At 35.7% G+C, this 23,445-nt stretch overlaps 2 protein-coding genes and 1 long non-coding RNA gene across 9 annotated transcripts in view; 1 reads left to right on the forward strand and 2 right to left on the reverse strand.

Annotated features, from left to right (window-relative positions):
• Window positions 1-23,445, forward strand: part of LOC127838702 (uncharacterized) — a 160,083-nt gene that overhangs the window by 67,872 nt on the left and 68,766 nt on the right. The window lies entirely within an intron of this gene.
• The window catches only part of LOC127838705 (uncharacterized protein C10orf82-like), a 115,511-nt gene that overhangs the window by 59,439 nt on the left and 32,627 nt on the right, over window positions 1-23,445 (reverse strand). The window lies entirely within an intron of this gene.
• On the reverse strand, window positions 8,116-10,001 carry LOC127838707 (uncharacterized). Its single transcript, XR_008029918.1, has 3 exons — window positions 9,875-10,001; window positions 8,990-9,057; window positions 8,116-8,303 (listed from the first exon to the last, which is right to left on the reverse strand). It is a non-coding gene; the product is annotated as an uncharacterized LOC127838707 (long non-coding RNA).

The raw sequence follows: 23,445 nt of genomic DNA on the forward strand, positions 1-23,445 counted from the left end.
AGTCTAGTTCCTTTTGCTCTCAGGTGAGCGCCTTAGGGCCTAACGGCCCTGTTGTTTTAAATGACGTGCATCTTATTGTTGTGTTAAGTATCCTGCCTTTAATTATTTCCCATAAGGTGTTTGGATTTGCATCTTTGTTATCTTAAACTGTATTGGTTATTACCTGTTATATTTGTGTTTGATATTGTGTATCTTTTCAGAAGCTATTATTAACTTTTAAAGTACCTTGGGCCTCTTTCAGGTTGTATTTCATGCAGTTAAAGTTCAACTATCGAGTGATCAGTCATAAATCCTGGTTTTTAAGTTGCATGTGTTGATAAGGTTGCAAATAGACTCGCATATTTAAAAAAATCTTATCTCCAAAATATTGCTGTTTTTGTGTTTGAGTGCAAGGTGAATTTTCTTTCATTATGATAAACTGTATGCCTTATGTCTATCAAATTGTAGTTTTCAATAATGTTATTCAAAATGTTCCTTTTTTTGGAGTGAGTATAAAGATTTCCATTTCTTTTATCTCTAATAATGGGTTAAGAACATTATTAAAATCCTCTCCGACTATAATGTTCTTATCTTGGTTATTTATTATAACATTTGGATTCATCTATGTTCGGACCGTAAACGTTCATTAATGTTAATTGTTTTTCGTGTATTTTTATATCTATACTTGCGTGTCTGCCAATAATTATTTCGTTCAAGTAATCCACTGTTATTCCTGTATGACTTTTACTCAGACAAGCGATGCCTTGTTTATTTGTATGTTGTCCGCTAAGATAAATATCTCCGTCCCAACCACTTTGTTTGTCAATGTTTTTGCTAAGGTATGTTTTAGGTGACTTTCCTGTATAAAAAAGACATATATTACTTTTTTGTGTAACCATTTGAAACTTTTAGTGCATTTGTCTTTGTTATTTAGCCCTTGTACATTTACAGTACATATGTTTATACTCACACAAAAGGACGGAATTGCACGATACCATTCTTGTTCCAAACATTTTAAAATCATTGTGTAGAGCTAGATTATTAGTTAATAGTTCATTATGTCAAGTTATATTAAGCTTTGATGATAATTACAATTACCTTTAATGTTGATACATTGTGTTCATTAAATTGATCTCAGCACGAAGTACTTGTTCATTTATTGTGATGGTATTAGTAACTTTGCCCTGCCTTCAGATTGATCTCAAAACCATTTTCAAACATTTCATTATCATTAGCACTTTCCTTTCAAAATGCCATCATTGTCATTATATTGACTGAAAATAGTCTACCAGTCACACATAACTTAATTAATATCTCCCTTTTTAGCTCGACTTTTAGAACAAAACAAGAGCTATTGTCATAGCCAGGTAGTCGATGTTCGCGTTTGTTTAGTTGTCTGTAAATGTCAATTTCCGCAAAGACTATCAAAGATATCCTCTTCAAACTTACAATACTTGCTCAATTTCGCCTGTTAAGTCCATACTGACAAGGCTGGTTACCATGTGACCTATATTTATGGAATTATCTGCCCTTGTTTTGACTTAGTACATAGAAATATTGTCAAATTCTCAACAAAAAACTTAATTTTCTCAAACATTGTCCAACCTTTCAACTTGACAGTCTACATACTTATATAATATGATGACATGCAACTTCTGTTAAAAGCACATACCTTTATCCTTCATATTTTACTAGTTATTAGTTTACCGACTTACAATTTCTCAAACACTATCGAAGCTTTCAAATGAGAAGCTTGACATCCGTTCAACACTTAAAGAAACCTAGCCTTACTTATGAATCTTCCTCTTCATCTCTTGAAAATGTTTGTCTGTAAAATACAACCATAAATCTAATATTTAATTTAAACTTTTTCATACATACATTGTTTTAAAGCCCCGAAGGCAGGCATATGGTTTCTGAACTGTCTGTCCGAAAAATTATACTTTTGCCATAACTTCCATACTACAGAATAATTGTTTTCACTTGATATTTGTACACAACTCTTCTTTGATCAACACCTTCCCACGGACATATTTCTTGATGACCTTGGCTTTTGAACTCAAAAGTCAAAGCACCCAATAACTTAACATTCACCATAACTTTGTGGTTCATGATTGGATTTACTTTATTTTTGTCCATAACTCCCTTTTGGACAAGACCTTCCCACTGACCTACTTTATGATGACCTTGACCATTGAATGACCTTAGCTTAAAGGTCGAAGTTTTTAAAACCAGATAGACATATTAAGCACAAGTAACATATTAAATCTTCAACTTCATAACATCAGTATACATGTACACTGTATCTGGCAGCAAAATAGCGTGGATCCGTTTGCATTTACTTCAGTTTAGTCACTACACTTCTTTCCAAGCACCCTAAATTTAGCCCCAGGCCTTCAGCGCCTTCGGCGCTTTGATTAATTTATTGTAATTTACATGATATTTACAAAATAGTCATATTTCATTTTCAGTTCAAATGATATGCATCCAATGTTTTAGTCTGGGATCCAGACTACCAATGTTTACGGTGATTTTTGTATTATTAGCCAATGTACAATTCGGGTTTATTCATTTCGGATCTATCATGAATTAAGGTCATCTAAGGTCAAAAGTGACGTTAAACAGCTACGCCGAAAAACAACTTTGAAATAACATTTATATAAAATACAAAAGAATTCTAATATTCCACTAGAATGCGATACTCCTGATAATTGCCACAAATGCGCTTTGTTTGCTTGCCCAAGAGGTTATGCGACGTGGCTCTTCGTGCTGCAAGGCAGGTGCTTCATAAGGCTATGCCTGATGCCACATGCATTCTTAATCAAATTGACGATGCTTTTGAAGAGGATTGATATAAAAGCATTTATTTAAGTTTATCTACATCACCACAATTGTGTATGTGGTTACGACAATTTTGGGTAGGAAAAAAATGGGTACGAAAATTTTGGGTACAACAATTATGCCAAAAAAATTAAGTACGTAAAAAGATTTGGTTACGAAAAAAATTTGGGTACAAAAAAAAATGGGTACGAAAAAAATTTGGTTATGAGCAAAAATTTGGGTAAAAAAAAAGTTGGGTACGAAAACAATTTGGTGCCAAAAATGTAGGTTACGAAAAAAAAATTGGGGGTACGGGGAAGTAGTACCCGTGGGGAACATGAGCCTTTCAGCGAAACTGGGAGGCGGGTTACATTCTCGATCAAATATAACAAGAAATATCTTTTAAAAGGTATTCGACGTGTATTTTTTGTACCACTTATCTTAAAAAAACTGTCTGTTACAGTAAAACGTTTGTGGGTTATAACATTACGTTTCAGCATGTAAATTCAAAACTTGACATGCTCTTTAATTACACCATGCTCTTTAATTTCACATGTATATCATACCAAACTTTATATTTCATTGTTTCCTTTCCTAAGTTAATGATGCTATGTGTAAGGACGTGATTTCACAATCCCATGTGCATGAACATATACTTTTACTCTTTTGATGATTGTTCTTTTTCTCTAATTCAATAAGCTTAGGCATGTATGTTCGTTAAGTACAGCAATAATTTCGTGATAATTCCCGATCGAAAGTGGGTATGAGCACATAGTCGTAAGAGCACTTGATTACGTGAGTTTGCCCATGAACACATGGTTAACTAAATCTCCGCGATATGACCTAACATGCGTTAAAACAGCAAACAATATCCAACAAACGAATGAATTGTCAAACATAGTATGTGCACTGATGTGGCTCCGTAATTTATGTTTGAAAAGTTTATAAAATATGCAAAATGAGAAAGCATGCAGAAGAGCGAGTATCACAGATATGATATGGCTATTATGCTGTTTATATACCATAGTCGCTACAGCGTTTACAAATGGCAGGTTCGAAATAATTCGTTTTCTTTACACTCATGATCGCGTTGAAAGTAAATTATACAAGTTTTAATTCGCAATTTATTTACTGAATCACAACAAATGTCAAATACAATACAGAAAATGCATAGTTGTTTCATTGATCTATAAACATATAATGGATTGAATATAACTGATTTAAAATTAACGTTTTCAAACTATTATTAAATCTTTTTCCAGATTATGCTGTCCTATTTATAGCTGAGCTTCTTATACCTTTATCATTGATAATCAGCGAGGTATGCCTATTAGAAAAATCAAGCTATCTCAATCAGATTGCTCATTCTTTTACATAGGTTGCCATTGTGAAGAATTTTTACATGATATGATAACTTAGACAATGCTAAGCAGCATCGTCAAAAAGCGGACTCTCTGCGGACTGCAGTACTTCGTCTCAATCAAAATTGAGGACATGGGTTCCATATATCATCGGCTTACACATGATGCTTATCTTTGTGGAGTCCAGATGGTGTTACATACATGATAATAAGGTAATTACTGAGTATTACATGCTAGATGTCGAATTGTTGTACTGGGTTGGTATTCATAAAGCTTCTTGTAGGGAAGCCTGAACGTTGATTGCACGTAAATATCAAATGTTCTTTTTTTCCTGGTTCCAAAAACATTTAAATACACTTGAAATCGCGAAACATAAACAAGATGCATACGCAGACATTTTAATGTTTTGTCATTTTCCACTCGCGCTTCAACTTAAACTTTAACTTAAATTTCGTTATGGCAAGTACAATTAAGAGGGAAAAACCTACAAAACTATGACGACATACCATGTTATTTTACAGTAAGTCGATATAAAATAACCCAGCATGACCATATTATTGTGGTGCACCATATACGCTTCCGTATTTTACTCGCTATAACGACATTAAGTCAAAGCCTCGACGTAAATGTTTCCGGCTTTTCCCGAAAAATATCTGGTCGACATGATCTAAGTCGACAAATCAACATAATTTTTGGCGTCATGCTCTTGTGAAAATGACTTGCCATCATAGTTTTAGTCGACACGATTAGTTATATTATTTTTTACGCCATGACACCTTTTCATATCATGCTGTCATAGAATATGGTACACCCCAATAATATGGTCATGCCGGATTAGTTTACATCGACTTACTGTGAAATAACATGGTATGTCGTCATAATTTTGTAGGGTTTTCCCTCTTAATTTTACTCGCCATAACGACATTAAGTTAAAGTCTTGACGTAAATGTTTCCGGCTTTTCCTGAAAAAAAATTGGTTGACATGATCTAAGTCGACAAACCAACCTATTTTTTGGCGTCATGCTCTTGTGAAAAATTACTTGCCATCATAGTTTTAGTCGACACGATGAGTTATTTTTTAACGCCATGAGACTTTTTCCATATCATGCCGTCATAGAATGTTGACATCATCACATCATCAGGGTGTACCATATACGCTTCCATTCTGTACCTTTGATACAAGACGTCGTTTTGAACACAGTTTAATATTTTATCTTTATAGTCTTGATCTTAGCGTTTCGTCAGTCAAACATAATTTTAAAGGAGGTATGCATGCTATAATAGCATATATTCATACTGTGATAATCAAAATTATTTACATATTTGCTAATAATATGTTACAGTTGTTTTTTTTGTGTTAGGATAACTCTATGGTAATGGTCTTTGCATTTAGTAACTTAAATTGCACGCATGCAACATTGTGTTTGCATGGTTAATTCTTACAACATTAACCTAGCTATGTTTCTTTAGCATGATTGCCTTATAAAATGATACATAATTATCAATATTTGTATCAGTTTTCTTTATTATTTTTGCTCCATTAAATTGATATCTAAAGGCTCTAGTGTGCGTATCACATGCATTTAAGTGTCCACAAATGCATAACTGAACTATTAGTTCAGTTGAGATTATTGCTGCAGTCATGTCTAGACATTCATTCAATTCTTCAGAGCAAGGTAAAATTTGGCCATGTCTGCATCATATGTTCCAAAGTTCAAGTGAAAAACTCAAACTGTCATCTTTTCATTGGTCTGTTGCTGCGTTTCACATTATATATGCTTATTATTTGATTGGATCAATATATGGAATTTTATAAATGAATGTGGGAACCTTACTAGTGAGTGATGATTAGAAGGTCTGAGATTACGATGCGATATTTCGAGATCATTTTCGCATTGTTATATTTCGCAATATAAATGGTGATAACGTGTCATTACATATAATGAGTATATATTGATTTACAAAACGCATACACTATGATGTTTTCTTGTAAAAATATGCAAACTACCATCAAATAGCCGGTCTGTTGTGCAAACAAAACCACAATTACATTGGTTAAATGTAGATCATTGTTAAAGACGTTAATGAAGATACACAGCGAGGCGAATTAACGTTAAGTAGAATGAAATTCTCGAAAAGAGTTGTATTTTTTCACCAGAGGCGCAACCTGGGATGATTGTGAGCGAATTTTCTGCTGCGAATCAATACATACCTAACACGTCTACGGAAATCCACACGGTTTGTCATCTAACCACAGTCTTTTTAAGACAGTATGGGCTTCATTTCGGAGAATCCGCAGACAATTTAATTGGAAGTCATACGATAACAAAAGAGCGTAAACAACGTCCGAATATCAAATCTTGAATAAAGGTGGTCATTAATCGACTACTAGTTCGAATGTTGCGTTCCTTTCTTAATTGTGTGCCTTTGTTTAATCATGTTTTATAGATTTCATTATTTTATTATTTAAATAAGTCAACTTGCAAGTTGTTTGTACTAGTGTATTCGAATTGTGCTAGAGATTTGTAATCAACAATATTACAAGCGTTTAATCAATGATAGTGCGATATTATTTAACATATTTGCATAACACGTTTGCGAAGGTAATTGGTGTACATTTTGTATATATTTGTTCATTCTCATTTCCAAAAATACGTCTCTAAAACGACGACCGGCTTTCTAGTATATATAGCACAAGACAACATCAATGCAAGAAAGAATACAAGATCTCGATACAACACGATTTAAAGCAGGTGCTCTCTTTTCTTTTGTGCCAATCCATAGGATTATCGTCATCCCTTAACTGCTATACATGAATGTTATCGATGCTAGGCATCAACAGGCGCCATTTTATAATTGATATTGAGATACAAGTAAACAAATATAAAACAGGATAATTTGCCTCGACGTAACACCTGTTTCGTTACTCATTACACGATTTACTAAATTTGAACGAAATCGACGGAAACCCAGTTTAAGTGTAATGACTCATATACTGTGATATTGCATTTTTATGTAGAAATTACAACTACATGTAATAATAAACAAGACTGGTTGTAATTTGTCACGGAGGGTATATTTTTACACCAAATAGAGTAGCGATATTCTTTTACGTGTAAGAATAGTTAAAGTCAGTCGTACTTGTTTTACTATCATGGGTTTAGTACGACTTAGGAAATCGAACCTGTGCTTCTATTTGCATAAGGGCTAGATAGTTAAGGGATGGCATTAAAGCAAAATGGCAGCCTTCCTCCTTGCATGTGAATATCTTGCCGTATTTCCTTCTTAGAGAATGGCATTTTTTCAAACATTTGATAAGCTTGTGACTCAAATGTTCACAATTTAACTATTTAACTAAACTATTTTTTCACAATTTAGAACAGTTCTCAACTCATTTTTTCACAAAATGAGGGGCCAAAGGCTACTTCACAAAGATGGGAAAAAGTCCATGTGTTAAAAACATTTCTTATAAATACCGGAAGTAATAATTTTGCCAGTGCTCATTCAATATGTATACTTACATTATCAGGTGGTAAATCATTATCTTCTGATGAATATACCTACACTTTTGACTTCCATAATCCAAAATGCCAATCGAACTTGATGTGGCCGCAGTCACCATCATCGAGTATCTCATTGGAGTGTGCAGCCCTAATTGAAAATGGAAAGAATATTAACATATCGTTTTCACAATCTGTAAAAAACTAATAAAACTTAAACACAAATATTATGTCTATTCTAAGCCCTTCTTATTTGTTAACCAAACAAAAACCATTCCCAAACATTTTTAATATCAAATATTCCATTGATTAATATGAAATCTATTTAAACATAATTATATGTAAATAAGGAGTGATTTTATTTTTTTTCCAAAATTTTATCCTTTAAGATGCAAAAATGGTACCAAGTTTTCATGCAATAACTTTGTATGCATAAGTAAAAGTTCTTACCAACACTAACTCTCCACAATGCATACCAGAGTACACAGTTGTTCTTATTTTATTCAGCAGTTGTCAAAGTAAAAAACTGCCTCTTCCTCCCCTAGGCCATAGTGATGAAGCTAGTAATGCACAGAGCTAACAACAGTGTAAGCGCCTTTCCCGGGTGATTTACCCTCATTCGCCAAGTAAAACACCTGTTTTCCTGCAAAAGAACAAGAAATGACAAGGGACAAAATTGTCACAAAACCAGGTTTTCATTGTGAAAAAAAATCTGATAAAGGGAGCAAACTCAAACTGAACTTTTGAAATGAACAAACAAAATTAACCCCCTTTGTAAGTTTGTTTTAAAAAAAATCTATTTTTAGTCGTGGCGACCTTGACATTGGAGATATTGACGTGATTCTTTCATGCGACACACCGTCCCATGATGGTGAACAAATGTGCCAAATGATTTTAAAATCTCACAATGAATGACATAGTTATGGCCAGGACAAGCTCATTTATGGCCATTTTTGACCCTTGAACTCAAAGTGTGACCTTGGAGATATCGACGTAATTATTTCGCGCAACACACCGTCCAATGATGGTGAACAAATGTTCCAAATGATTTTAAAATCTGACAATGAACGACATAGTTATGGCCCGGACAAGCTTGTTCCGCCCGCCCGCCCGCCAGCCAGCCAGCCCGCCCGCATTCGCCAATCTAATAACCAGTTCTTTCCTTCGGAAAACCTGGTTAAAAATAAGAGCAAACTAACTATAATTGTTATTTGATACAGAAATATGTATTTCATAGTTCACCTATAATAATGACAGTCACACCAACACATTTTTGCATATTTAAAAACAATATGGGACATGTTTCTAGAAGTTAATAATCACACCTACCTGTACCTTCACAGCAAACACCAAAGACTTCACATTTTTTTCGCAGTCTTGAAGTAGTTTGGTCCAACCTAAGATATATTTAAGTTTTTAAAACAATTGTCAAGATTGAAAAGATAAATATCTTTCACTTAACTTCATAGCAATATAACAAAATAATGCAATAATAATAATCATCATTAATAATACTCATAATAATTAAGTGTCTTTAGGAGTTTCGTAAAGTCTGAGCGTTATCAAGTGGGCTTTTATTACTAAATCCAATTCATCACGAGTGAGTTCATGGCAGTATTGTCTAAAAGAGATTGCTTGTTGAAAGTCAATGACATCGCTGCACAATTTGTTATGAAATGAATAACAGCCACATGTCAGAATTTGGAATTTGTTTTGCTTTTCTTGTTCCTTTAATTGTTTAAATCAAACAAGGATTTCTCAATAGGGACAGACACTCCATCTGTCTCATTTAGCGCTAAATCCTGATAATTCTGTTTCTGAACAGTTTGACTCAAAGTTAATGTCTTCATAAGAATCTGAAGAGGGTACATTTTCATTTTAATAGTTCTAATACATGGCCTGTACTATTATCATATTATAAGGCTTGATGGTCTGTTTTGAAAATATTAATGTCAAGCTGTCAACCAAATTCAAATCTTCAATAAAAAAATATCATCCTGGCCCTGTGAGATTTCATATGGGATCGTGCTTGCTGAACTTTCTTGTGGCATATTTACAATTTGAATAAGTGCGCCATAACATTTTGTAACCAACAACAAAGTTTTCGTAGCGAAGTATTTTACTTCCGGGTTAACAGTTTCATTTTCAATATTCTCTAAATAGGACCATTGTTTTCCAAAATTAATGATTGTCAAGTTTATTAAAATATCTTACCTGATTTTAACTACGATCCTTCAATTGAAGAAATTATTGTCAGGATTGATTGACAATTTATTCCAAAGGAACTCGCAAACAAACGGTCAATGCGTAGACTAATTACGACACGCCATTTTTAGTAGAGGTCGCTCAACAAAGCAAAGGTTACTTCCAACCAAACTAAAAATATAAGTGTACATTGTCGATCAGAGCTCGGGGGCATTTCATTCTTCGAAAATATGCATACATCTCAAGTTTCAATAGGTTTTTCATAATATAATTATAACTTTTTTTCCATTTTTATAACGCCGCGCTTCAATCACGCGTAGCTTAAAATAACGTCGACCGCGTTTGTACAGATTTCTGCTGACGACGTCACATATATATATATATATATATATATATATATATATATATATATATATATATATATATATATATATATATATATATATATTGAAAATTAATAGGGGTCATCTGCCAGTCATGATCAATGTACCTATGAAGTTTCATGATCCAAAGAGTAAGCATTCTTGAGTTATCATCCGGAAACCATTTTACTATTTTGAGTCACTGTGACCTTTACCTTTGACTTAATGACCTGAAAATTAATAGGGGTCTTCTGCGAGTTATGATCAATGTACCTATACAGTTTCATGATCCTAAGTGTAAGCGTTCTTGAGTTATCATCCGGAAACCATCTGGTGGACGGACGGACCGACGGACGATATTTGCAAAGCAATATACCTCCTCTTCTTCGAAGGGAGTCATAATAAATAAACATGATAAATTTTAAATTTAGCAAAAACATATCATATTACACTGCGTTCACTGTTAATCCCTCGAAATAAGTCAGCTTTGTTTACTCACAATATGAATGGCTACTGAAGAGATCTAAGGTGACCAGAGGCTTTACTTCTATGATAAACCATTCATGAGCCAAAAACAATAGAGAAAATTCTAATAATTGCGCTGATGTCCACAAAGAAGGGGAGTTAACTGTATCGGTGTATCCTGGCACCATAGAAAAGCAGGAGAGATAACTGTACCAGTTCATGCCAGGAGTGATCACGTATCTGTCTATCCTGTAGGAATAAGGTCCAAAAATCAGGGATTATCACTGTATCTGTGTAAGAAGGGGAGATCACTCTTGCTGTGTATCCCAGAGCCGATCACTGTTCCCGTTTAAGCAGGGGGAGATTTCTTTACCCGTATAAGCAGAGGAGATAACTGTACCTGTTTATCCCAGGTGAAATCACTGTACCTGTGTATCCCGTAGGAAATCACTATACCTATGTATCCCAGAGGAGATCACTGTACTTGTGTATCCCAGGGGAGATGTCTGTACCTGTGTACCTATACAGAAGCGGAAATCACTTCCAGGAGGGTATTTCTTCCGTACATCTTAATAATCCACTGATAAGCGATAGCATAATGAACTTATCGAATTTTTAAGGCACATTACAGAGTCATATGTGCTGACACAGATGCGTCACAAGAAATTATCAGGTTACTTTCCATTCGCAAAATAATGATTTTCCTCATCAATAAATGAACATGAATAAAATGAAATGGAAATAAATTGAATGAAGCATTTCATTTCAGGCAAACACTTTTCAATATTTTTATTAATGTGGTATTATTTTGATTTAATACTATGCTGTTTGATACCAACACATTTTTATAATAATTATGTTCTGGTTCATTCTTGTTTAGACTCACAGACTTTTCCTTAGCGAACTTAGATATACGCTAAATATCATTTACTATTTACTATTTACCTTTAATTTTTAGAAACCTTCAACTAATTACTATTTAGTCCAGTGTGGAACGCGAATTTACATAAAAGCGCAATCCTTAGTTTTGAGGTTGGTCGGATTGGCGGTATTTTTCAATAAATAAATGAGCAAACAAATGAATTTATGAAAGTGCATCGATGAGTTTTCATGAATGATCGTATATGATCGAATTATAAATTAACATATAAAATAATGATACTCTTTTGAATACTAAAATTTCGGTTCTATATTACGCCCCTCCCTCGATCCGCATGGTTCCCCACGCATGTAATCATTAAAGCAGTTTAACTCTTTCTGCCTGGAACATTTTCGTTCACGATTTGGCAGGAAATGTGGTATAAAAGATCCTTTAAATTTCTGTTGAATACGCTTAATACCTCGGTCACACTCTCACGAATCAGAGCTACGAACGAGCTACGAATACTTTTCGGCACAGTTCGTAGCTATCCTTACTGGACCGTAGCTCTTCGTTCTTGATCCTTGATCAGTCATAGTAGTTTATGCATGTCCGTAGCGACTCTTTACAAATTTTGAACATGTTCAAAAAAATGCTACGAATTTATCGCCCGTAGCGTATCCTTAGCAGTCCGTACTAAACCTTACTGATCCGTACTAGTTCGTAACGACACCGTAGTCGTCCGTACCTTTTCGTAGGCCTAAAGATTTTCAAGGACTTCTACGGATTGATACGAAGAACTACGGAGCGGTACGGTTACGATACGTATTAGCGACGATTATTCCACGGATATTCTACGGAAAGCCACGGTTCTAGTACGATGTTCAACGGATAGGCAGGAATTTGCACGTTCTTGTACGATTTACTACATTACAGCACGAAACAGTACGGCCATGTACAAATTGCGTTTGCGATAAATTTGTTACACTTGGATATTGATGTGGCACAAAATGCAGATGCCGAAGTCTGGCTGCTTGACGATATGCAGATAGGTAATAATGATTCAATATCGTATAACTTGTATAGCTTTGTGCTAAAGGTTACGTATTTTTTTTATTTGCAGGTAAGTGTCTGCCTCATATGCCTTTTGAATCTTGCTCTTACTTTTATGTGATTAAATAATTGTTAAATTACTATCCGACATAATAAAAAACAATATTAATCATACTTTCCTAAGCATAATCCACATTTGTACATGTACATCAATTATTACATACTTTAGCAGGTCAAAGAAGACAAAAGAGGTGGTTGATAAGAGACTGGCTTTTAAGACGACCCGCTGAAGATCCATCGGCTTTTAAAAACTTCACCAGAATCGGGCCGGATATGTTCCATGAGCTTTTACAGGTCGTTTGTCCCAGGATCACGAAGAACCACGCCTGGTTCAGACTGTCCATCAATCCAGATTTGAAGTTGGCAATTACCTTATGGTTCTTGGCCACAGGGGACAGTTACCATACATTGATGTCATTGATGTATGGGTTTCGTGTTGCACACAATACGATGTGCAGTATTGTACGGGACGTTTGTGAAACCATATTTTCAGCATATTCTGGTGATGTTATCCAAACTCCTACTGAGTCTGAGGAGTGGAAGGCTATGACCGATCAGTTTGCGGCTAAATTGCAATATCCCTACGCCATTGGAGCTCTAATTGGAAAGCCATACGGTGTCCCTAGAACGGCGGCTCATTAAACTATAACTATAAACGTTACCATTCTGTTGTGCTGATGGCCCTGGTGGGCGCCAATTACCTATTCATATGGGTAAATATTGGTTCGCAAGGAGGATGTTCCGACGCACAGATCTGGAATCAAAGCAACCTCAAGTTGGCAATCGAAAGGGAGTTGATTTGCATCCCAGAGGCAACACCTCGTCCAATTGACGACAGACCAATAGGATAATATATCATCGCAGATGATGCATTTGCCATGAGGACATTGCTCATGAAGCCATCTCACGACGAGGCATTGAAAGGTACGAGGGAATTTTAAACTATCGCCTTTCTAGAGCCAGGACAGTTGTGGAGAATGCTTTTGATATTCGCGCTCGGCGATTCCGATGCTTAATGTCTATTCTGCCACAAAGACAAGACACGGTTGAATCGATAGTTCTCGCATGCGTTTTCCTTCACAATATAATAAAGGTAAGTTATCCTGGTGATCAGAACATTCAATTGGACCAAGAAGACGATGCCCACGAAGTCATTACAGAGGTATGGAGAAATGGGTTTCACATGGTTAGTTTGCAGGTTCCAAGAGGTGGAAATCTTGCAACTATCCGTGCAAAACAAGAGATCGAAGCTCTACTTGCAACACTACTTCAACTCTATTGGATCTGTTGAGTGGCAGGATGGAATGATATAAAGTACCTTGTGACTGGCTTAGCTCTACTTTTGAACGTTTGTATACATACAAACTATAGTGTACTGTATGTATAAGTCGACGCTGTAAGCAATGCTCAATATTGAAATGTATCAGTACTCTTATTACAAATACTGCATTTTTATACATGCCAAGAGTTTACCTTGATTCAAAATAAATTGGTTCAAATAATAATTGGTATTTGGTGCTTATTTATTCATTTCAATAATTTTTGCTAGGGTGTACCCAGTAATTGGAACAATAACATGCAACCGTTTGTAACTGAATATTACCAAAGTAAAGTTAATACTAGAAACTCAAGACAAACTGGATCTTTAATAAAGCTTTAATAATAATAAAGAAGTGACAGAGTATCAATGATTTACAGATAATTCTTTATCCTTAAACCCGATAACGAGAAAAATACATTTCACTTACTTGAGCGAACATTAGTAAATTGGCTGTCATACAATTATTGTATTTTCTTATGTAAGCTAAATGATTAAGAACGATTTTGTGTAAGATGCAAACATCCATTACGCGCTGTTGCTGCCGCTTGCATGTTCTCTTTTTGGGAGGTATTTCGTGTATGACAATATAAGAGGCTGCGAGCGCTATGTTCAATCGTACATCGTTCCTACCAGTCCGTACCAGACCGTCGCAATTCCTACTGCTTCGTAGCGGACCATTCGTGTTCGTACTTACCCATTCTAGATCGTAGCGGATCATCAGTTAGATCGTACTGATACGTGTAGCATCGTACTTGATCGTACCAGACCGTAGCGCATTATTAATTTTATCGTACCGATTCGCGGCGCTCCGTACTAAATCGCGTCGATCAGTATCAGTCCGTACTTTTCCTTGTTTGTTTTCCAACATTTTTATGGAAGATTCGCCGAAATCCGTACTCACATCGTTGTGCTCCGTACTTACATCATAGCGGCCTACGAAATTTGACAATTTCGTAGTCATTCGTAGCGGATTGAATCGTACTCCTTCGTAGCTCTGATTCGTGACAGTGTGACCGAGGCATAACCGGGAGGCACACGAATGTAAATACAAACGTACCCCTGTGTTTGTTTTGAGGTTGATCGGATTTGCGGTGTTTGTCAATAAATGAGTAAACAAATGTATGCAAGTGCATGCATGAGTGTATGATTTGAAAAGGGTTGAATAAGTATATATGGAAGAATGACCGTCCTTCGAATAGTATTACTAGGACTTCAGTACTCTATTACGACCCGCCCTCGACGCAATCAGGGAAAAACTAGAAATGATTTTGTGATGATAATATATTTTGGACTCCAGGGTCACGATTTTAGCAAACTTAGCAGAAGACCACTTAAAGATGTGACATGCCCAACAACAAACTTCTGCACCTTGTTGTTTAAGAGTAGAACATTTTGAAGCGTCCACTATCTACATATAACCAAAACATGTGACACTTGGGTCAACGCCAATGTTGACCTCAGGGGCATAATTTGAACTTTTTTTAAGAATACCACTAGAGGATGTAATCCACTAACTATTAAACCCATGACTCTTGTTGTTAAAGTGATTGAATGATGTGAGCAACTTTGAAAGAGACGCCCAATGATTATTTCTGAGAATTTTCTTATAAGTCTGTTAAGCGGTTCGTGAGGTGAATTAATGGATGCACACAAAGAGTGACGGACGAAGGAAATCACGTATCCTAAAAGCTCACCATTATCAATGTGTGCTTGAAAACATCCATTTAGCTATTTCGAAATGTTTAACTCTTAACTGCTAATATGAGTAATTTGACGTGTTTTTGTAGTCACTTAGGAAATCAAATTAAATTACAGAACTTTTTTACTATACTGAATTTTTAAGGCCTCATTTCCAACTGTAAAGTACTGCTGAGCAGCAAACTGCATACACCATGAACAGACTGCGAATTACTCGCAGGATGTTCTGGTCTTATACTGGTTTCATATCGCAATTTTTACTGTGCTTTTCCGACAGGAACAGTTTAAATGAATATGAAATATAATAAAATATATACTTTTTTATTGTGAACGACCCAATAGTTTAATGTGAACTATGAAATGCGAAACGTTAATGTGAACTGTTAATTGTAAACCGTTTAACGTGAAATGATCCTTTAGCGTTTAAAAACTTTAATTTGTTAAGGTGCTCTTGAATAAATGTTTTATTTCAATACATATTATTACAAACATTTGTTAATGTATTATATTATTTTGTTCATAGACAAGTACAATATATTTCAACAACGTGCTAAGAATTCTAATGAAAGTTTTTTTTATATATGTGTGTAACGATAGTACGATTTACATTCAAATAAATTCCAGAAAACAAGAAAATAAGTTAGATGGAAACTGCTGCCGTTCCCGCGATTCTAACCCGGGTCCTCTGACAGGAACGAATGTGAAACATAAGGAGGATGTTGTGTCGCTACTGTCTAGTTGAGGTTTCTTACTTTGAAATATTTTGATGTTTAATTCTACACTCTATAAAATGAAAATCATTCATTTGAAGAATACATTTTCTGTAGGGGTACTTGCTGTGACTTTATTTTTGAATATTTCTGTGTGCTTGTGGTAAGAAAAACATTATGTGCTAGAAATGTATTGTTCTGCATGAAATATGGAGACTACTTGATGCATGCTTGAAGTTACTTGGAAATGCGTTTGCCTCCCTTAAATAAAAATATGCACGCGACACAGTTGTACTTGTAAATATTAATAGTGAATCCGTAAAAAAACAAACACAAGGTTTTTCATCAATTCAGTTCTGCTTATTTTTCTACGTTTTTGAACGTGAATACAATATAAATTCATCACACAAATGTATGTAATATATACCTTATGACAAATTCAAACATATTTAGATAAAAATGTATTTATAAAATGTATACAAATATTCATATATGCAACCTATGAAGTACATATTCCAATATTAACGTAATGAGAAATCGTTAAAAGCGAAGGCAAAGACACAAACATGAGTATTCTGCGATAACTAGAAACACAAGAGCCGCGTTTGGCAAAAAACAATCTTAATAGCGTCGCTTAAAAGATGTCTCTTATAGGCGGAAAAAGTAGTTTAAGCGGAAAGTTTCTACCCAGATAAGCCTTTGTGGACACTTTACGCACATGCATTAATGCACACATAAGATTTACCATAGTAACGGAGTGTACGAGTGCACGAGTGTAAATATATCGATCAATGAAACTGAACCGCTATGCATCACGGAGTGGTATTTAATTAAACTAGTATATACGCAAGTGAGTGATTAGCATTTTTTATACATCGGTGCCTTGCCATGAGCACTGCGCAAACCATTACGCTGAATACATGCTTACTAACATAATAATATTGGATCATAATGGAGTAATATTACCCGCATACAGGGGCGGTTCCAGGATTTCTGGTTAGGGGGGCGTGATAATGAGATTTGCTGGGGATCAAGGGGTCCGCTATGGCCCCTGGCGGGTTCAGGGCAAAGCTCTGCTAGGGGGTCCAGGTGGCGATGCCCACCGTAAGCTTCACGATTTTAGTGATTTCGAAGGCTTTCACAACCACTTATCGAGCATGTCACGCCTTATACTTTCATAAAAGAACCTTCTTATAATGCCAAAAAAGTGTATAGTTTGTCGTTTAAGGGGTCCAGGGGGCGAAGCCCCCAGAAGCTTAACGGTTTTAATGATTTTGAAGGCTTTGACCACCACTTCTCGAGCATGTAACGCCTTATATTCTTTCATCAAAGTACCTTCTTTTAATACCAAAAAGTGCATAGTTTGTCGTTTAGGGGGTCCAGCGAGGTGAAGCCCCCCCCCCAGAAGCTCAACGATTTTAGTGATTTTGAAGGCTTTGACAACCACTTCTCGAGCATGTCACGCCTTATATACTTTCATCAAAGTTCCTTCGTATAATGCCAAAAAATGAATAGTTGATAGTTTTGGGGGTCAAGAGAGGCGTAGTCCCCCGGAAGCTCCACGATTTTAGTGATTTTGAAGGCTTTGACAACCACTTCTCGAGCATATCACGCCTAATATACTTTTATTAAAGTACCTTCGTATTATGCCAAAAAATGAATACTAGTAGTTTATCGTTTAGGGGGTCTAGAGGGGCGAAGCCCCTCGGAAGCGTCACGATTTTTAGTGATTTTGAAGGCTTTGACAGCCACTTCCCGAGCATGTCACGCTTTATATACTTTCATCCAAGTCCCTTCTTATAATGCCAAAAAAGTGCATAGTTTATAGTTTTGGGGGTCCAGGGGGGCTTCGCCCCCGGTAGCTCCACGATTTTAGTGATTTTGAAGGCTTTGACAACCACTTCTCGAGCATGTCACGCCTTATATACTTTCATCAAAGTTCCTTCGTATAATGCCAAAAAATGAATAGTTTATCGTTAGGGGGTCTAGAGGGGCGAAGCGCCCTCCCGGAAGCTTTACGATTTTGAAGGCTTTGACAACCACTTCTCGAGCATGTCACGCCTTATATACTTTCATCAAAGTACCTTCTTATAATGCCAAAAAAGTGCATAGTTTATAGTTTTGGGGTCCAGGGAGGCGAAGCCCCCCGGAAGCTCCACGATTTTAGTGATATTGAAGGCGGCTTTGACAAGTTTAAATAGGTAATTCAGATCAAGTTAAGTGTACAATATGAAATGAATTTTCTTTACTTTGGAAATTTTAAGGAAGGGGGCGTACGCCGCGTCCGCCCCCTGGATCTGCCTAAGGCATATTTAAGGGTATAGGGCTTAATGAACCCATGCATGCTATACATAACATAGCAACAGGTTGCAAATCATTATACGCTGCATATACAAATCTAAACATCATTTTAAGTTAGAAAATGCTGCAACGTCTACAAAGGGTACATGAAAAGTGAAAGACGTACACGTTAAGTAAATAAGTCCAGTATTCTCCCGGGAGGTCTATTAGAATTATCTTACAAAAATGTGATACCAAGTATCAGTTATTATTGATTTAGTTCAGAGTCCTTCTTAAAGAACTGATAAATAATTAAGAAATGAATAAATTCGCTATTGCATCATCAAACTTTCTAAGAATTTTGTTTAATCAATATAAAGAAAATCCGCCCTACCGACAGAAAAAGAGGATATTTGTTCATGTCAGTGTAAGATCGTTTGTAATTTCACGAGTAATCATAGAAATTATTTTTGCGCCACTCGTGAAAATATTATTTTTCTATGATCACGAGTGAAAAAACTAACGATCTTACACTGATATTAACAAATTTTCTGTTTCTTTAATGCCCCTTTTTCAAGAAAATAATTAACAGCTGTTTCCCTTTCGCTAAAAAGTTACCCTTTCTCGGAGTTTCTCCCGTGGCGTTCCCCAATACATATCAAATCACAAAATGACGTCATTAGTATGACGAAATGACGTCATTATAACAGCGGAATTTTCAGTTAAAACTCTTTTACAATGTAAATAAACTGTGAATTGAAGCATAAAATAGAAAGAACATGTGTTGGATTCGTTGGAATGTCGATTTTAATTCACTCGTGATCATAGAAAATATATATAAAATTATTTATGATAATCTAAAAATAGAAAAAGAGTTCCGAAAATTTGTTCATTCATCAGTGAAATTTCACTTTTGTTATTTCACAACAGAAATTTCATATTGTATCATTAGATATAAAAAAAAACTATTTTATTTTGCTTAAGCTTTGACTGATGACTTTTGTCGATTATGATATGTTTGTCTTAATCTTTCATTGTTACATTGTATACATCGCAGGTCCTACATGTATATAGCCACATAGGGCTTACTCCAAGATGTAAATGTTTGATGTAACTTGTCACCAAACCGAAAACAATTGGACACACATCTTACTTCTATATGCATCAATATTGCTTTACCATATTTGTTGCGTGTACTTTACACATAATTTATGTTGCTCTTGTTGTTGTGGGTTTTTTTAACGGCAGTATACTGTGAAGACATTGTACTCTGATTACTTATGTTGCTTTGCTTACTAAAGTGAGTTTAAGTGATCTTGAATCCTGTGTACACTTCCTTCATATATACTGATAAAAAAATGATACAAATTGTTTTTAATCTTATGGTTGTTTCTGTAAAACGGAAACAAATGCATAATGTCACACAGCTTTTCACTTTCATGTTCCGGATAGTGTCATCTATAATCTCGCACTTCTTTTATCAAAGGCGACACTTGACACACGAAGCGACACTTGATATTTTTCTTGACAGTCTCGGCGACGCACGATATTTTTCTTGACAGTCGCGGGTTTCGGGTTATGAATATGCATATACTGTTCTGCAGCTCACATTCAAACAGCGCTTTGGTAACTGCGGTGTTGTTCAGCTTAATCGCGGTGTTTGGGTTTGCTCCGGACCTTCCAGACACTTTCAGGAAGAAGGAAAGGGACTTGCCTCTAATTATCTGTTTCACAGTGTCGATGCCGTAGGGGTATCATCCACTGATCGAATGGATAATGCATAAATATGTGTATTTTGCCGCTTCAGGTATTGGTTTTGAGTCGTATGTAATCTGGGGTGGGGGACCTGCTTTGGTCAGATTTCAGCCTATGGTCTTGACATCACATTTGGAAGCGTTGTTTGTGAAGCGCAACTTGTTTTTTGCATATGAGTTTTTCTTTAAAGACAGGACGACCACGTCATCAGCCTGGGTTGGGGATTATACAGACAGGTCGCCGATCTGCAAGTCGTTCAATAGGTCCTTTAATGTAGATGATGTAGAAGAATAGTGTACATATGCTGCCCTGCCGGGTGTCCTGTTTGATCGGGAAAGGTTCCGAAACAAACCCACGTGAGAGTACGCGACTGGTGCAGTTGTGTGGCGACTTCAGATATCTCGGAGTAACTTCCCATGGACTCCAAGATGGTCAAGTGTGCAATTCAGCCCGTTGATTCAGACTTTGTCGAAAGCTTACTGAGCGTCCAGATAACAAGCTCGGAGGCTGCTTCCACATTCGCAACAATAGTCGCAAGCCTGTTGTAGCATGTATGATCCCTTTTTGCAGTTTTTTTTATGAAACCCGTTTTGTAGTCTATTGCATCGAAATCATGCTGAGTTTTTTCAATGCGTTTCATTAGCAGCTTTTCAACTAGTTGTGCGACCACTGCACTAAGATGCTGCCCTTGCCTTTGAGCAGAGTGACATTTAGACCGTATATAAAACCACCAGGCACTTGGCTGTGGGCCAATATCTCGTTGAAAAATTTGACAAGACATTCTGTTAAAGTGGGGCCTCCATCGTGCAGGCGTTCGTAAGTGATGTAATCGAGTGATGTTCTTTTGTTATTCGTTATTCTTTTATTATTGTATCCAGTTGCGTTATGATTGTATCGTAGACAAATACTGTGAAGTTATGTTTGACGTCTGGTGTTTTGAGGTACACGGTACTCGCCCCAAGAGATGTGTAAGAGGGTGTTCAGTCAGGTTGTAAGCATGGTTCTTTTTAGTGCACGGTGTATATCGCCGATACACCTCAGTGAGATACCATTTGTTTTTATGTAGTTTTTCTTTACTTGGACCGACATTTTGCAAGATTCCTTCTTTTTTTCTACGGAGCTTGTGTGTTGTAATGGTTTCCTGAGATGGCGGGCATATTATGTTTTATAGTTGGTAAGGTGAAGGTAGCGAAGAGAATAAGTATCGTTTTTAGGATAATTCATAGGTAATCAAGTAGTTCTGTCCATATTTACATTCTAACTAGCAACGTTTTACGCTATCAAAACAAAATAAAACATGTGAGAACGTAGCATATTCATTTGTTATTAGGTGGCAAATGTATGCGCTATTCTTACCGAAGAGACCAAACTGTTGATACTGTTTATACTTACGTTTTTATATTTGAGACAGAGAGAAACTATAGACCGGTAATAGTGGGTGTTAGCCATATTTGTATTTGCAGTCGTTTTCGGTTTTTTGGTAGGTAAATAAAGTATGCATAGTTCCTACAGTCGTATTTTCAACAAATCAAAAAGCGGTACTGTATTCCCTGCCAGACTGCTTGTTGCTACCGCTTCACACGCCATCGTTAAACCGAAAGTGAAAAGTGTTGCTAACGAAAGTATGCATCAAATAATTTAAAAATGGTACGAAGAAGTGCATGGAGGACAAGCAAGGCCGATGCCCGATTCCCTGACAGAATATACGGTGCCACATTAATTACCTTCACTAAGCCAAAAAAATGTTTAAGATCATTAAAGCATGCGGTCGTCAACACGCGCAGCTCAATGTTGCGAAAATAGATGTAAACAAGGTCATTTGTTCCACGGTAAGAACCTAATTTATTTTATAATATCTTTCTTTAATAATTGCTATTATATGAACTAGAGATACTTTTTTTCGTCCATTGTGATAAAAAGCATGCATGTTAACATCACCTTTAACAGTGCTTATATATGCATACATGTATTGTGCATGTATACATCTAAATTCAATGTACAGTGTATATAAACTGGTTAATAAACTGTGAAAATGAAAGCACTTTCACCAACCCAAGAGGATAAATATCTGCCCGTGGAATCATGTTTTGTCATAATATCGTGAGATAATATCGTGTGTAATAATGTGTTGTTTTGCGTCAGGTCTACAAGATACATATCCACTTCAAGAGGCGAGACATATGGCACGGCTTCAGGTTGAAAATACCAATCTTTAGGAAGAAATTAAAAAATTACAATAAAATTATGAGAGTAACTATTTAAGAACAACAAAATAAATTCAACAACAAGGAAACTTTAGTGCTGAAAGCGTAAGGAACAGATATAAATCATTGAAGGGTTTATTTCTTTACTACCATAGAATAACTTATATCATTTTTTTCTATTTGCCCTTTTTTTTTCTTAAACCTGATGAAAAACGAAATTATGGCAGGAGTGACTTAAAAATGAAAATGCTTCACTTTTAACTTTGTGCAGATAAAGACATGACTTTGGTTTCAAGGATTTAGCAATGAGATTTAACATATCATTACTATCTGTTGAACTTGTGTTTAATAATATGTTGGATATTATGTATTTCAAGTTTTGCCAAGTAATAATTTGGCCTCATAGGGATGTTATTATTTCTAAAATTCCAATAAAGATTTTCCAAACACTCTTATCATAATAGATGGAACTGAAATTAAAACAAAATATATGTATAAGACATCTACAACCTTAAACGCATTGGTTTGTTGTGACCCCAGCGGATCTGTTATCTTTATATCTGAATTATTTACAGGGCTAATGTCGGATAAAAATATTTGCAAGGATAGTGAATTTGTTCCATTAATAAAGCTTTTATTTAATCCCCGTAATGTTTTTAGCAATCATATGATGTGTAAACATTGCCTAGTCAGTCTGCCTAGTCAGTCTGTCGAAATATAAATATTCCGCATTATGCAATATACATAACAAATAACGAGTTATAAAGATGTTACCATTAACTACAAATACTTTTTAAATAATTTAATAATCAT

Source organism: Dreissena polymorpha, chromosome 7, assembly GCF_020536995.1.
Source record: "Dreissena polymorpha isolate Duluth1 chromosome 7, UMN_Dpol_1.0, whole genome shotgun sequence".
NCBI classification, from domain to species: domain Eukaryota; kingdom Metazoa; phylum Mollusca; class Bivalvia; order Myida; family Dreissenidae; genus Dreissena; species Dreissena polymorpha.